Raw genomic sequence first — 14,459 nt, forward strand, 5'->3', positions numbered from 1 at the left:
TAGGAGGCAGTATTCAGGGGGTACAGTGGGTGACAGTATTATTTTCAGGGGATACAGTATGTGGAAGTATGATATTCAGGGAGTACAGTAGGTGGCAATATTATATTCAGGGGGTACAGTAGGAGGCAGTATTTTATTCAGGGGGTACAGTAGGTGGCAGTATTATATTCAGGGGGTACAATAATAATGATTATTGTCTTCATACAGAGGATGAGGATCTACTGACAAAGTGAGGAGCCTATGGTGTCCGGGTGTCAGACTCTGCAGAGAAGATGAAGCTGGAAGACGTCCTGACGTCTGGACCAGATGAAGAAGAAAAGAAAAGACAACAGAGAAGACGTCACTCAGGTCAGTGATATCATTGTGTATTCTCCTGACTGTGTCCGGTCAGTGCTGTAGTCACTGTTATCTTTGTGCAGTATGGGGTCGTCCGGAATTGGGGAAGCGGGTCGTCAGGTGGTAGAGGGGCCCAGGGCCATTTTTTCACACCTTATTATTTTCGCACCTCTTATTTTCTGTATATGGGGATATATGAGGGCAATGATCTGTAGTTTTTTCAGTACCATTCTTGTACAGATTGGACTTTTTGATCTTTTTTTTTTATTAATTTTTTTATATGAAGTGACCAAAATTCAGCAATTCTGGACAAATGATTGATGTCATTCCAAAGCAAAATTGGTGGCACAAAATACAAGCCCTCATATAGTTCTGTAGGTGGAAAATTTTAAGCGGTAGGATTTTTAACCCCATCTCGCAGAATGTCATATATAAACGCCGTGCAGTGCAGTGCAGTGCGTTCGCGCATCCCGGCGTTTATAAATGACATTCAGTTAACCCGGCGATGCGCAGCATCGCACGGGTTAACTGGCAGAAGTCCCACTGTTTCCAGCAGGGGACAACTTCTGCTTCACCCCCAGGACCATCCATTGATGGTCCTGGTCAGCGATCACTGTGATTGGTCCCTGTGGACCAATCACAGTGATCTGGGGTGAAAGTTCAGATCCCCCGCACTGCCCGCCCCTGGAAGTCGGGCAGAACGGGGGACGATGGCTGCGGGGGCTCGCTCGGGACCTGCAGCATAGGGGGGGAACATCAGGGGACCGGCGGACTTACCTGGCGGGACCGAGGAGCAGCGCAACTGGAGACACACTGGTTGGGAAACAATGTTTCTAACTCAGTGTTTCCTAACCTGTGTGCCTCCAGCTGTTGCAAAACTATAACTCCCAGCATGCACTAACAGACCATGCATGCTGGGAGTTGTGGTTTTGCAACATCTGGAGGGCCCCAGTTTGGAGACCATTGTATAATGGTCTCCAATCTGTGCTCTTCCAGCTGTTGCAAAACTACAACTCCCAGTATGCACTGACTGTCCAGGCATGCTGGGAGTTTTAGTTCAGCAACATCTGGCCCTTCAGATGTTGCCGAACTACAACTCCCAGCATGCCCTTCAGCTGTATGGGCATGCTGGGAGTTGTAGTTTTGCAACAACTGAAGACACACTGGTTGGGAAACATTGTCTGTTTCTAACTCAGTGTTTCCTAACCTGTGTGCCTCCAGCTGTTGCAAAACTATAACTCCCAGCATGCACTAACAGACCATGCATGCTGGGAGTTGTGGTTTTGCAACAGCTGGTGCCCCCCCCCCCCCCCCCCCCCCCTGTGAATGTACAGGGTACATTCACATAGGCGAGGCTTTTACAGTGGGTTTCTCGCATCTTGAGATGCAGCAAATTTTGCGCCGGGAAACTCGCTGTAATCCCCCGCCCATGTGACTGTACCCTAAAAACACTACACTACACTAACACAAAATAAAATAAAAAGTTAAAAACACTACATATACACATACCCCTACACAGCCCCCCTCCCCCAATAAGAACGTCCGGTACACCACTGTTTCCAAAGCAGAGCCTCCAGCTGTTGAAAAACAACAACTCCCAGTATTGCCGGACAGCCGTTGACTGTCCACGCATGCTGGGAGTTTTGCAACAGCTGGAGGCACCCTGTTTGGGAATCACTGGCGTAGAATACCCCTATGTCCACCCCTATTCAAATCCCTAATTTAGGCCTCAAATGCGCATGGCGCTCTCACTTTGGAGCCCTGTCGTATTTCAAGGCAACAGTTTAGGGCGACATATGGGGTATCGCCGTACTCGGGAGAAATTGTGTTACAAGGTTTGGGGGGCTTTTTCTTCTTTAACCCTTCATGAAAAGGAAATGTTGGGGTCTACACCAGAATGTTAGTGTAAAAAAATTTAATTTTTTACACTAACATGCTGATGTTGCTCTATACTTTACATTTTCACAAGAGGTAAAAGGGAAAAAAGCCCCCCAAAATTTGTAATGCAATTTCTCCCGACTACAGAGATACCCCATATGTGAGCGCAAAGTGCTCTGGGGGCCCACAACAAGGCCCAGAAGGGAGAGCGCACCATGTACATTTGAGGTGATTTGCACAGGGGTGGCTGATTGTTACAGCGGTTTTGACAAACGCAAAAAAAACAAAACCCCACATGTGACCCCATTTCGGAAACGACACCCCTCACGGAATGTAATGAGGGGTGCAGTGAGAATTTACCCCCCCACAGGTGTCTGACGGATCTTTGGAACAGTGGTCCGTGAAAATGAAAACTTGTACAGCCCACTGTTCCAAAGATCTGTCAGACACCAGTGGGGGGCAAATGCTCACTGTACCCCTTGTTACGTTCCTCAAGGGGTCTCGTTTCCAAAATGGTATGCCATGTGGTTTTTTTTTTTGCTGTTCTGGCACCAGAGGGGCTTCCTAAATGCGATATGCCCCCCGAGCAAAATTTGCTCTCAAAAAGCCAAATATGACTCCTTCTCTTCTGAGCATTGTAGTTCGCCCATAGTGCACTTCAGGTCAACTTATGGGGTACCTCCATACTCAGAAGAGAAGGGGTTACAAATATTGGGGGGTATTTCCTGCTATTAACCCTTGCAAAAATGTGAAATTTGGGGGGAAACACACATTTTAGTGGAAATTATTATTTATTTTTTTTACATATGCAAAAGTCGTGAAACACCTGTGGGGTAATAAGGCTCACTTTATTCCTTATTACATTCCTCAAGGGGTCTAGTTTCCAAAATGGTATGCCATGTGTTTTTTTTTTGCTGTTCTGGCACCATAGGGGCTTCCTAAATGCGACATGCCCCCCGAGCAAAATTTGCTCTCAAAAAGCCAAATATGACTCCTTCTCTTCTGAGCATTGTAGTTCGCCCATAGTGCACTTCAGGTCAACTTATGGGATACCTCCATACTCAGAAGAGAAGGGGTTACAAATATTGGGGGGTATTTCCTTCTATTAACCCTTGGAAATATGTGAAATTTGGGGGGAAACACACATTTTAGTGAAAAAAAATATATTTTTTTTACATATGCAAAAGTCGTGAAACACCTGTGGGGTATTAAGGCTCACTTTATTCCTTGTTATGTTCCTCAAGGGGTCTAGTTTCCAAAATGGTATGCCATGTGAGGGTTTTTTACTGTTCTGGCACCATAGGGGCTTCCTAAATGCAACATGCCCCCCAAAAACCATTTCAGAAAAACGTACTCTCCAAAATTCCCTTGTCGCTCTTTCCCTTCTGAGCCCTCTACTGCGCCCGCCGAACAATTTATAAAGACATATGAGGTATGTACTTACTCGAGAGAAATCGGGCTACAAATATAAGTATACATTTTCTCCTTTTACCCCTTGTAAAAATTCAAAAATTGGGTCTACAAGAACATGCGAGTGTAAAAAATGAAGATTGTGAATTTTCTCCTTCACTTTGCTTCTATTCCTGTGAAACACCTAAAGAGTTAAAATGATGACTGAATGTCATTTTGAATACTTTGGGGGGTGCAGTTTTTATAATGGGGTCTTTTGTGGGGTATTTCTAATATGAAGACCCTTCAAATCCACTTCAAACCTGAACTGGTCCCTGAAAAATAGTGAGTTTGAAAATTTTGTGAAAAATTGGAAAATTGCTGCTGAACTTTGAAGCCCTCTGGTGTCTTCCAAAAATAAAAACACGTCAATTTTATGATGCAAACATAAAGTAGACATATTGTATATGTGAATAAAAAAATTTTTTATTTGTAATATACATTTTCCTTACAAGCAGAGAGCTTCAAAGTTAGAAAAATGCAAAATTTTCAAAATTTTCATCAAATTTTAGGATTTTTCACAAGGAAAGGATGCAAGTTACCTCAAAAATTTACCACCATGTTAAAGTAGAATATGTCATGAAAAAACAATCTCGGAATCAGAATGATAACTAAAAGCATTCCAGAGTTATTAATGTTTAAAGTGACAGTGGTCAGATGTGCAAAAAACGCTCTGGTCCTTAAGGCCAAAATGGGCTTGGTCCTGAAGGGGTTAAAAGATGAGGAGGAAAAAAACTGCATAAGTGCAAAAATTAAAAAGCCCTGAGTCCTATATTAAAGTATTCTCACCATTTTAAGTCCCTATAGGGAACTGTCACATAAGACCTTTTGTTTGCAAACACTGAACAATGCTGTACTATAGCAAATAAGTACTGTACTATAGTACTATAAGCAAATCTCCAGGACCGGATGGACTACACCCAAGAGTTCTTAGAGAGGTAAGTTCAGTAATATCTGTACCGTTGTTCTTGATATTTAGAGATTCAATGGTGTCTGGTATTGTGCCAAGGTACTGGCGCAAGGCGAATGTGGTGCCAATCTTCAAAAAGGGCTCTAGGTCTTCGCCAGGCAATTATAGACCGGTAAGTCTAACGTCCATTGTGGGTAAATTGTTTGAAGGACTTATAAGGGATTACAAACAGGAATACATAGGGGATAATAGTATTATAAGTGATAGCCAGCATGGGTTTACTAAGGATAGAAGTTGTCAAACCAATCTAATTTGGTTTTATGAAGATGTGAGTAGAAGCCTTGACAGAGGAATGGCTGTGGATATAGTGTTTCTGGATTTTGCTAAAGCGTTTGATACTGTCCCTCATAGTCGTCTGACAGGTAAGTTAAGGTCTTTGGGTTTGGAAACTTTAGTTTGTAACTGGATTGAACACTGGCTCATGGATCGTACCGAGAGAGTGGTGGTCAATGATTCGTACTCTGATTGGTCCCCGGTAATTAGTGGTGTACCCCAAGGTTCTGTACTGGGCCCGCTGTTGTTTAATTTATTTATCAATGATATAGAGGATGGCATTAACAGCTCTGTTTCTATCTTTGCAGATGACACCAAGCTTTGTAGCACAGTACAGTCTATAGAGGATGTGCATAAGTTACAAGATGACTTGGATAGACTAAGTGTCTGGGCATCCACTTGGCAAATGAGGTTCAATGTGGATAAATGTAAAGTTATGCATCTGGGTACTAATAACCTGCATGCATCGTATGTCTTAGGGGGGGATTAAACTGGCAGAGTCACTGGTAGAGAAGGATCTGGGTGTACTTGTATCAGCAGGATATTGTCATGTATCAAAAGAGGTATGGACTCGAGGGGCAGGGACATAATACTCCCCCTTTATAAAGCATTGGTACGGCCTCACCTGGAATATGCTGTTCAGTTTTGGTCGCCTGTCCATAAAAAGGACACTGCGGAGCTGGAAAGGGTGCAGAGACGCGCGACAAAACTAATATGGGGCATGGAACATCTTAGTTATGAGGAGCGATTAAAGGAGTTACAATTGTTTAGTCTTGAGAAGAGACATTTAAGGGGGGATATGATAAACGTATATAAGTATATTAATGGCCCATACAAAAAATATTGAGAAAAACTGTTCCAGGTTAAACCCCCCCAAAGGACGAGGGGGCACTCCCTCCGTCTGGAGAAGAAAAGGTTTAGTCTCAAGGGGCGACACGCCTTCTTTACCATAAGAACTGTGAATTTATGGAACAGTCTACCTCAGGAACTGGTCACAGCAGGAACAATTAATAGCTTTAAAACAGGGTTAGATACATTCCTGGAACACAATAACATTAATGCTTACGCAGAATTATAAAACTACATCCCTTCCCCTTATGCCCTTCCCTTCAATTCCCTGGTTGAACTTGATGGACGTATGTCTTTTTTCAATCATACTAACTTTGTAACTATGTAACTAAAGCAGAGCATTGATCAGTGTTATTGGTGTTCTATTTATACAGGCTGCCTATATTCTTGGAGGGCCAATCTGATGGCACTGAGCCAGGTAGGGCCCCTTCAGCCTTCCTCTCAGCTGATTGGGACTCTGATTTTGTCGCTGTGGTCACGATCAGCTTCCCTAACTGACTAGCACAGGGTGGTTTTCGGCTAAACCACGCCCTGGTGTTATGACTACAAGGGGTTAATGCCATCTGCCCCTAGGGTAACAACATGTGCCCTCATCACACCCTGCTACCACAGTTTCCTGAAGAAGGTGCCTCCAGCTGTTGCAAAACTACAACTTCCAGCATGCTGGAGTCACCCTGGTTAGGAAACATTGATCTATGTCCAATATCTATTCCCTATCTATCTATCTATCTATCTATCTCAGTGTTTCCCAACTAGGGTGCCTCCAGCGGTTGCAAAACTACAACTCCCAGCCTGGGAGTTGTAGTTTTGCAACAGCTGGAGGCAACCTGTTCAGGAAACATTGATCTATGCCCTAGATAGATAGAGAGATAGATAGATAGATAGATAGATAGATAGATAGATAGAAAAAAAAGAAGAAGGTAGAAGCACACCATAAGAGAAATAATAAGTGGGTGCAAATCAGCTCCAAATTCACATAGAAGAAAAAGATCAGTGCAGCACTCCTTTGAAAGGCTGCTTGCTAGAAGCTGAAACATTGCCTTGTACTTGTGATGGAAAAAACACTACCCACAATTTTCCACTACCCTTGGAGTGCTGCAGTGATCTTTTTCTTCATCTATCTGTCTATCTATCTATCTATCTCAGTGATAGATAGAAGATTACTAATCCTCGGATCCTCCATGTACCCACATTACATAGTTTTTACATAGTTAGTACGGTCTAAAAAAGACGTATGTTCATCAAGTTCAACCAGGGAATTGAAGGGTAGGGGTGTGGATTGTTTTGGTGTGCATTCTTTTGATAACTGTTGCCCTTGGTTACGACACACTATGGCGGGGGTAACACATGATCAGTTCACCTGCAGTCTCCTAAAGGTAATGGCAGTTTGTCTCCACTGAGCTTATAAGTAAGGGGGATTGTGGGAAAGTGTGTGCTCTGTTGCCTGGCAACAGTAGGGTTAGAGCTCAGAGAGGAAACTACATGATCAAATCCATGGGGGAGAAGAACTCTACAGGGATATAAGTTATTTTCCTTAAAAACAGGACATTTGTTCCCCTTTCCATATATGTATGGGGCACACACCTGATTTTACCAAATTTGCTCTCTGGGACAATCCTGTTAAAGAGAATTCAATGTATGCATTTCTTTTTATGATTCAGTATTAATAGTCATACATGAAATCCAGCATTATAATAGTGAAATATACATTCAGCCTAAATTCTTATTAAGTAATAACAGGAGGTCATATTAACGGTCAGAGAACTCATATTACTTCCCAGTCACCCCCATTAGACTTGATATACCCATACAGTACTTACACCCCAACTTTTTGTGTAATAAAATTGAATAAACAATATATACTTGGTCATTTGGGAACATCAGCAAAGTGTCTAGTTAAATAATTAGATTTAATACAATTTACATTATGATTTTGACACATTATATTCATTAGATCTAGTCATCATTTGCAAGTCTAGAATTCTAGATGTATTCTGAGCAATATTTAGGATTTCTGTACCTCTCCTGTGTCATCTTGTCCTTTCCCTCATCTCCTGCTCTTCATGTGCACTCCCTCTGATAGCTAAGGCCTGGACTGTACTAGTGGTTGGTACAGATAGCTCCATAACCTTGATGATGTCACATGTGTGATGTCATAAGGGAAGATTAACAAAGAAAGCCAGTAAGGCCACTGTATAATTTGATATTGTTAATTTCAATGGAATCCGTTTGGCTTCCATTGTGATATCTAACATTTTACAAGACAAAATATTAACCTGTTGGGGACGGAGAGCGTACAGGTACGCCCTCACATCCCGATACTTAACGACGATAGGGCATACTTGTACGCCCTCCATATTTCCGATCACTGTTGTCCGCCGGCCAGTGATCGGAACGGGACTACTACTATCTATCAGCATCCATCCCGGCACATCGCCTATGAGCACCGAGATTCGCCGGTCAATTTTGACCGGCAAATCACGTTTTTTCCAGGCTAATTGGGTCTCTGGTGACCTGATGGCCCGGAAAATAAGCGTGATTGGGGTGCCACCTCCTCCTATCCCCTACCATTGGTCAGTCAGGACTGATCGTCCAATGGCAGGAGGGGGGTGGGAGTGAATAAAGTTCAGATCCCCCGCTCTGCCTGCCCATGGAAGTCCGGGTAGTTCTGTAACATCTGGCCCTTCAGATGTTGCAGAACTACAACTCCCAGCATGCCTGGACAGTCCGGGCATGCTGGGAGTTGTAGTTTTGCTACATCTGGAGGGGCAGAGTTTGGAGACCACTATACAGTGGTCTCTAAACTATAGACCTCCAGATATTGCAAAACTACAATTCCCAGCATGCCCAGACATGCTGGGTGTTGTAATTCTGCAGCATCTGGCCCTTCACATGTTGCCAAACTATAACTCCCATCATGCCTGGACAGTCTAGGTACGCTTTGAGTAGTAGTTTTGCAACATCTGGAGGTCCACAGTTTGTAGACCACTACACAGTGGTCTCCAAACTGTTCTCCTCCAGTTGTTGCATAACTACACCTCCCAGCATGCCCTTTGGCTGTCAGTGCATGCTGGGAGTTGTAGTTTTGCAACAGCTGTAGGCGCACTGGTTGGCAAACACTGAGTTAGAATCTGTTTCCTAACTCGAAGTTTCCCAACTCGTGTGCCTCCAGCTGTTGCAAAACTACAACTCCCAGCATCCACTGACAGACCGTGCATGCTGGGAGTTGTAGTTTTGCAACAGCTGGAGGCACACTGGTGGGAAGCTGAGTTAGTCTGTTACCTAATTCTGTGTTTCCCCACCAGTGTGCCTACAGCTGTGGCAAAACTACAACTCCCAGCATGCACGATCTGTCAGTTTTGCAACAGCTGGAGGTTTGCGCACATCCCCCCCCCCACCACATGTGAATGAACATTCACACAGGTGGGGTTTACAGTGAGTTTCCTGTTACAAGTTTGAGCTGTGGCAAATTTACAGCTGCAGCTCAAACTCCCAGTGGGAAACTCGCTGTAAACCCCCACCCATGTGAATGTACCTTAAAAATGCTACACTACATTACACTTACATGAAATAAAGAGTAAAGTACTACATATACACACACCCTTACACTGTCCCCCCAATAAACAGCCTCCAGCTGGCGCAAAACAACAACTCCCAGCATTTGAACAGTCGTCCGTAAAAAATTTTGCAAAGCCCAATGTTCCAAAGATCTGTCAAATGCCAGTGGGGTGTAAATGCTCACTGCACCCCTTATTACATTCCGTGAGGGGTGTAGTTTCTGAAATGGGGTCACATGTGGGGGGGGGGGGTCCATTGTTCTGGCACCATGGGGGCTTTGTAAACGACTTCTATTCCAACCAAATTCTCTCTCCAGAAGCTCAATGGTGCTCCTTCTCTTCTGAGCCCTGTATTGCGACTACAGAGGTATTTCCATACTCAGAAGAAATGGTGTTACAAATTTTGGGTGGCTTTTTCTCCTATTACTCCTTGTGAAAATGAAATATTTGGGGTAACACCAGCATTTAAGTGAAAAAAATCAAATTTTTTTATTTTCACGTCCCACCTTAATGAAAGTTCGTCAATCACCTGTGGTGTGTTAAGGCTCACTGTACCACTTTTCCCAAATAGTGTGCCATGTGTTTTTTTTTTTTGCTGTTCTGGCACCATGGGGGCTTTCTAAATGCAACATGATCCCCCCCCCCCCCCCCCCCCCCCCCAAAAAAAAAAAACTATTTTAGCAAAATTTGCTCTCCAAAAGCCCAATGTCGCTCCTTCCTTTCTGAGCCCTCTAGTGCACCCACAGGGCACTTTGCATCCACATATGAGGTATTTCCTTACTGGAGAGAATTGGGGTTACAAATTTTGCAGGGCAAATTTGGGGTAACACCAGCATTTTAGTGTTAAAAATCTAATTTTTCATTTTCATGTCCCATTTTATCAAAAGTAAGTCAATCACCTGTGGGGTATTAAAGGGGTATTCCAGGCAAAACCTTTTTTATACATATCAACTGGCTCCGGAAAGTTAAACAGATTTGTAAATTACTTCTATTAAAAAATCTTAATCCTTCCAATAGTTATTAGCTTCTGAAGTTTTTTGTCTAACTGCTCAATGATGATGTCACGTCTCGGGACGTGAGTCATCAGAAAGCAGTTAGACAGAAAACAACAACTCAACTTCAAAAGCTAATAACTATTGGAAGGATTAAGATTTTTTTAATAGAAGTAATTTACAAATCTGTTTAACTTTCAGGAGACAGTTGATATATAAAAAAAAGTTTTGGCCTGGAATACCCCTTTAAGGCTCACTGTGCCCCTTGTTATGTTCCTTGAGGGGTGAAGTTTCCCAAATAGTGTGCCATATGTTTTTTTTTACTTTATTTTTTATTTTTTTGCTGTTCTGGCAGCATGGGGGCTTCCTAAATGCGACATGCCCCCCAAAAACCTTTTCGCTCTCCAAAAGCTCATTGTCGCTCCTTCCCTTCTGAGACCTCTGCTGCACCCACAGAGCACTTCACATCCCCATATGAGGTATTTACTTACTCGAGAGAAATTGAATTACATAATTGGGGGGCTTGCCCTTGTAAAAATGAAAAAATGGGGCTACAAGAACATGTTAGTGTAAAAAAAATGAGATTTTGAATTTTCTCCTTCACTATACTGCTATTCCTGTGACACACTTAAAGGGTTAACAAACTTTCAGAATGTCATTTTGAATACTTTGAGGGTTGCAGTTTCTATAATGGGGTCCATTATGGTAGATTTCTTAGAGAAAGGCCCCTCAAATCCACTTCCAACTAAAATGGTCCCTGAAAAATTCAGATTTTCAATATTTTGTGAAAATTTTGTAAATTGCTGCTATACTTTGAAGCCCTCTGATGTCTTCAAAAAGTAAAAACATGTCAACTTTATGAGGCCAACATAAAGTAGACATATTGTATATGTGACTCAATATATAATTTATTTGGCATGCCCATTTTCCTTATAAGCAGAGAGTTTCAAAGATCGAAAAATGCTATTTTTTCACAAAGAAATTATGCAAGTATCAACAAAAATTTACCGCTAACAAAGTAGAACATGTCACGAAAAAACAATCTCGGAATCAAATATATAAGTAAAAGCATCCCAGAGTTATAAATGCATAGTGACAGAGGTCAGATTTGCAAAAAATTATCTCGTCCTTAGGGTCAAAATGGGCTCCGTCCCCAAGGGGTTAAAGAATGTTGTGCTATAAATTTAAAAAATCCCCATTATATGAAAAATAAAAAGTTATCTTAGAAGGTGAGGAGGAAGAAAAAAAAAGAAAAGAAATAAAAAGCGATGAAATGGGAAGAGTATAATAGGGTCTGTCACATTTCTGACACAAAGGGCTACCGTATTTTTCGCCGTATAAGACGCACTTTTTCTTCTCCAAAACTGGGGGGAAAGTCGGTGCGTCTTATACGGCGAATACACCCCTATCGGATCGGTCCCTGCAGCCATCAACGGCCGGGACCCGCGGCTAATACAGGACATCACCGATCGCGGTGATGCCCTGTATTAACCCTTCAGACGAGGCGATCAAAGCTGACCGCCGCGTCTGAAGCGAAAGTGACACTAACCCGGCTGTTCAGTCGGGCTGTTCGGGACCGCCGCGATTTCACCGCGGCGGTCCCGAACAGCCTGACTGAATAGCCGGGTTAATGCTTACAGGACACCGGGAGAGACCTTACCTGCCTCCTCGGTGTCTTCTCCGTTCAGGGATCCCCTGTATGGCCGGCACTCTCCTTCCTGGTCATCACGTTGTCGTGTTCGTGCGTCGGCGTGCATAACGACGTGATGACAGCGACGGAGAGCGAGGATACCCGGCCGGCAGCAGAGACCTTCCCGGAGCGACGGGGACACAGCGACAGCGATGGAGCGACATCCAGGGCAGCGGTGAAGGGTCGGGATCGGCAGGGACACGTGAGTATTACCTCCTATGCAGTAGTCTTCAATCTGCGGACCTCCAGATGATGCAAAACTACAACTCCCAGCATGCCCGGACAGCCAACGGCTGTCCGGGCATGCTGGGAGTTGTAGTTTTGCAACATCTGGAGGTCCGCACGTTTAAGACCACAATTGGGTTCAAAATCTTAATTTTTGGGGGATTTTGCACCTGTAAATTGGGTGCGTCCTATATGGCGAAAAATACGGTATATTTAAAAAAAAAAGATAAATACTTATGATGTAGCTGCTGCTGCCATGCTGTGTCCTAGAGAAAAATAATGAACCGTAGTTAAATCCAAATGAGTCAAAACAGCCGCTCATTATGTTGTGGATTTGTGATGGATTTCCGCACTTTCTGTGTATAGGGTGAGATCCAAGGTGAATCTGCAACAAAATCTGCAAGTACTGCATGGAGTTTTTGCTGCATATTTGTGACAGATCTGCATTATAAAATAGGGTTTGAAGTGGACTTTCATCAGCGGAAGTCTACTGGCAAAAATTTGGCATGGAGAGCCTGCCCCCTTTCAAACTCACAGCAGGAAACATGGGGTTTTCTGTCTGGGCATGCTGAAAGTTGTAGTTTTGCAACATCTGAAGGGCAACAGTTTGGAGACCACTGTGCATTGGTCTCTGTACTTTGACCTTTCACATGATGTTTCCGGGCCAATCGGGTCTCTGGTGACCCGGTTGGCCGGAAAAAAGTGTGATTGGTGGTGTCCGAAACAGCACCAATCACCCTTGGCCAGCAGGAGTGAGGTGGCACAACTACAACTCTCAGCATGCCCTTTGACTGTCTGTGCATGCTAGGAGTTGTAGTTATGCAACAGCTAGAGCACATGGGTGGGTTTTCAGTAAGTTTCCCGCTCCGAGTTTGAGGTGCCGTAAATCTGCTGTGGCTCAAATATGTAGCGTGAAACTTGTTGTAAACCTGACTGTGTGTACATATAGAAAAAACACCTACACTAACACAAAAATAAAGAGTAAAACACAACATATACACACACCCTTACACCCCCCCCCCCCCCCCTAATAAGAATGAAATTGGTTATCCATAGTTACATAGTTACATAGTTATTATGGTTGAAAAAAGACATACGTCCATCAAGTCCAACCAGGGAATTTAAGTGAAGGGTGTAAGGGGATAAGGGAAAGAGATGTAGTTTTATAATTCTGCATAAGCATTAATGTTATTTTGTTCCAGGAATGTATCTAACCCTGTTTTAAAGCTGTTAATTGTTCCTGCTGTGACCAGTTCCTGAGGTAGACTGTTCCATAAATTCACAGTCCTCACAGTAAAGAAGGCGTGTCGCCCCTTTAGACTAAACCTTTTCTTCTCCAGACGAAGGGAGTGCCCCCTCGTCCTTTGGGGGGGGGGGGGGGGTTTAACCTGGAACAGTTTTTCTCCATATTTTTTGTATGGGCCATTTATATACTTATATACGTTTATCATATCCCCCCTTAAACGTCTCTTCTCAAGACTAAACAATTGTAACTCCTTTAATCGCTCCTCATAGCTAAGATGTTCCATGCCCCATATTAGTTTAGTCGCGCGTCTCTGCACCCTTTCCAACTCCACGGTGTCCCTTTTATGAACAGGCGACCAAAACTGAACAGCATATTCCAGGTGAGGCCGTACCAATGCTTTATAAAGGGGGAGTATTATGTCCCTGTCCCTTGAGTCCATGCCTCTTTTTATACATGACAATATCCTGCTGGCTTTGGAAGCAGCAGCCTGACATTGCTTGCTATTCTGTAGTCTGTGATCTACAAGTACACCCAGATCCTTCTCTACCAGTGACTCTGCCAGTTTTATCCCCCCCTAAGACATACGACGCATGCAGGTTATTAGTACCCAGATGCATAACTTTACATTTATCCACATTGAACCTCATTTGCCAAGTGGATGCCCAGACACTAAGTCTATCCAAGTCATCTTGTAACTTATGCACATCCTTTATAGACTGTACCGTGCTACAAAGCTTGGTGTCATCTGCAAAGATAGAAACAGAGCTGTTAATACCATCCTCTATATCATTGATAAATAAATTAAACAACAGCGGGCCCAGTACTGAACCTTGGGGTACACCACTAATAACCGTGGACCAATCAGAGTACGAATCATTGACCACCACTCTCTGGGTACGATCCATGAACCAGTGTTCAATCCAGTTACAAACTAAAGTTTCCAAGCCCAAGGACCTTAACTTACCTGTCAGACGTCTGTGAGGGACAGTATCAA

The 14,459-nt window shown here is 43.4% G+C and overlaps 1 long non-coding RNA gene across 3 annotated transcripts in view; it reads right to left on the minus strand.

Moving 5' to 3' along the window:
• The window catches only part of LOC130282284 (uncharacterized), a 69,213-nt gene extending 61,349 nt beyond the window's left edge, over positions 1 to 7,864 (minus strand). For all 3 annotated transcript variants that reach the window (XR_008846319.1, XR_008846320.1, XR_008846321.1), the window contains exon 1: positions 7,776 to 7,864. This is a non-coding gene — a long non-coding RNA (uncharacterized LOC130282284). The remainder of the gene's footprint in view (positions 1 to 7,775) is intronic.
• Positions 7,865 to 14,459: the final 6,595 nt, after the last annotated feature.

The sequence above is a fragment of the Hyla sarda genome, chromosome 7, assembly GCF_029499605.1.
Source record: "Hyla sarda isolate aHylSar1 chromosome 7, aHylSar1.hap1, whole genome shotgun sequence".
Taxonomy (NCBI): domain Eukaryota; kingdom Metazoa; phylum Chordata; class Amphibia; order Anura; family Hylidae; genus Hyla; species Hyla sarda.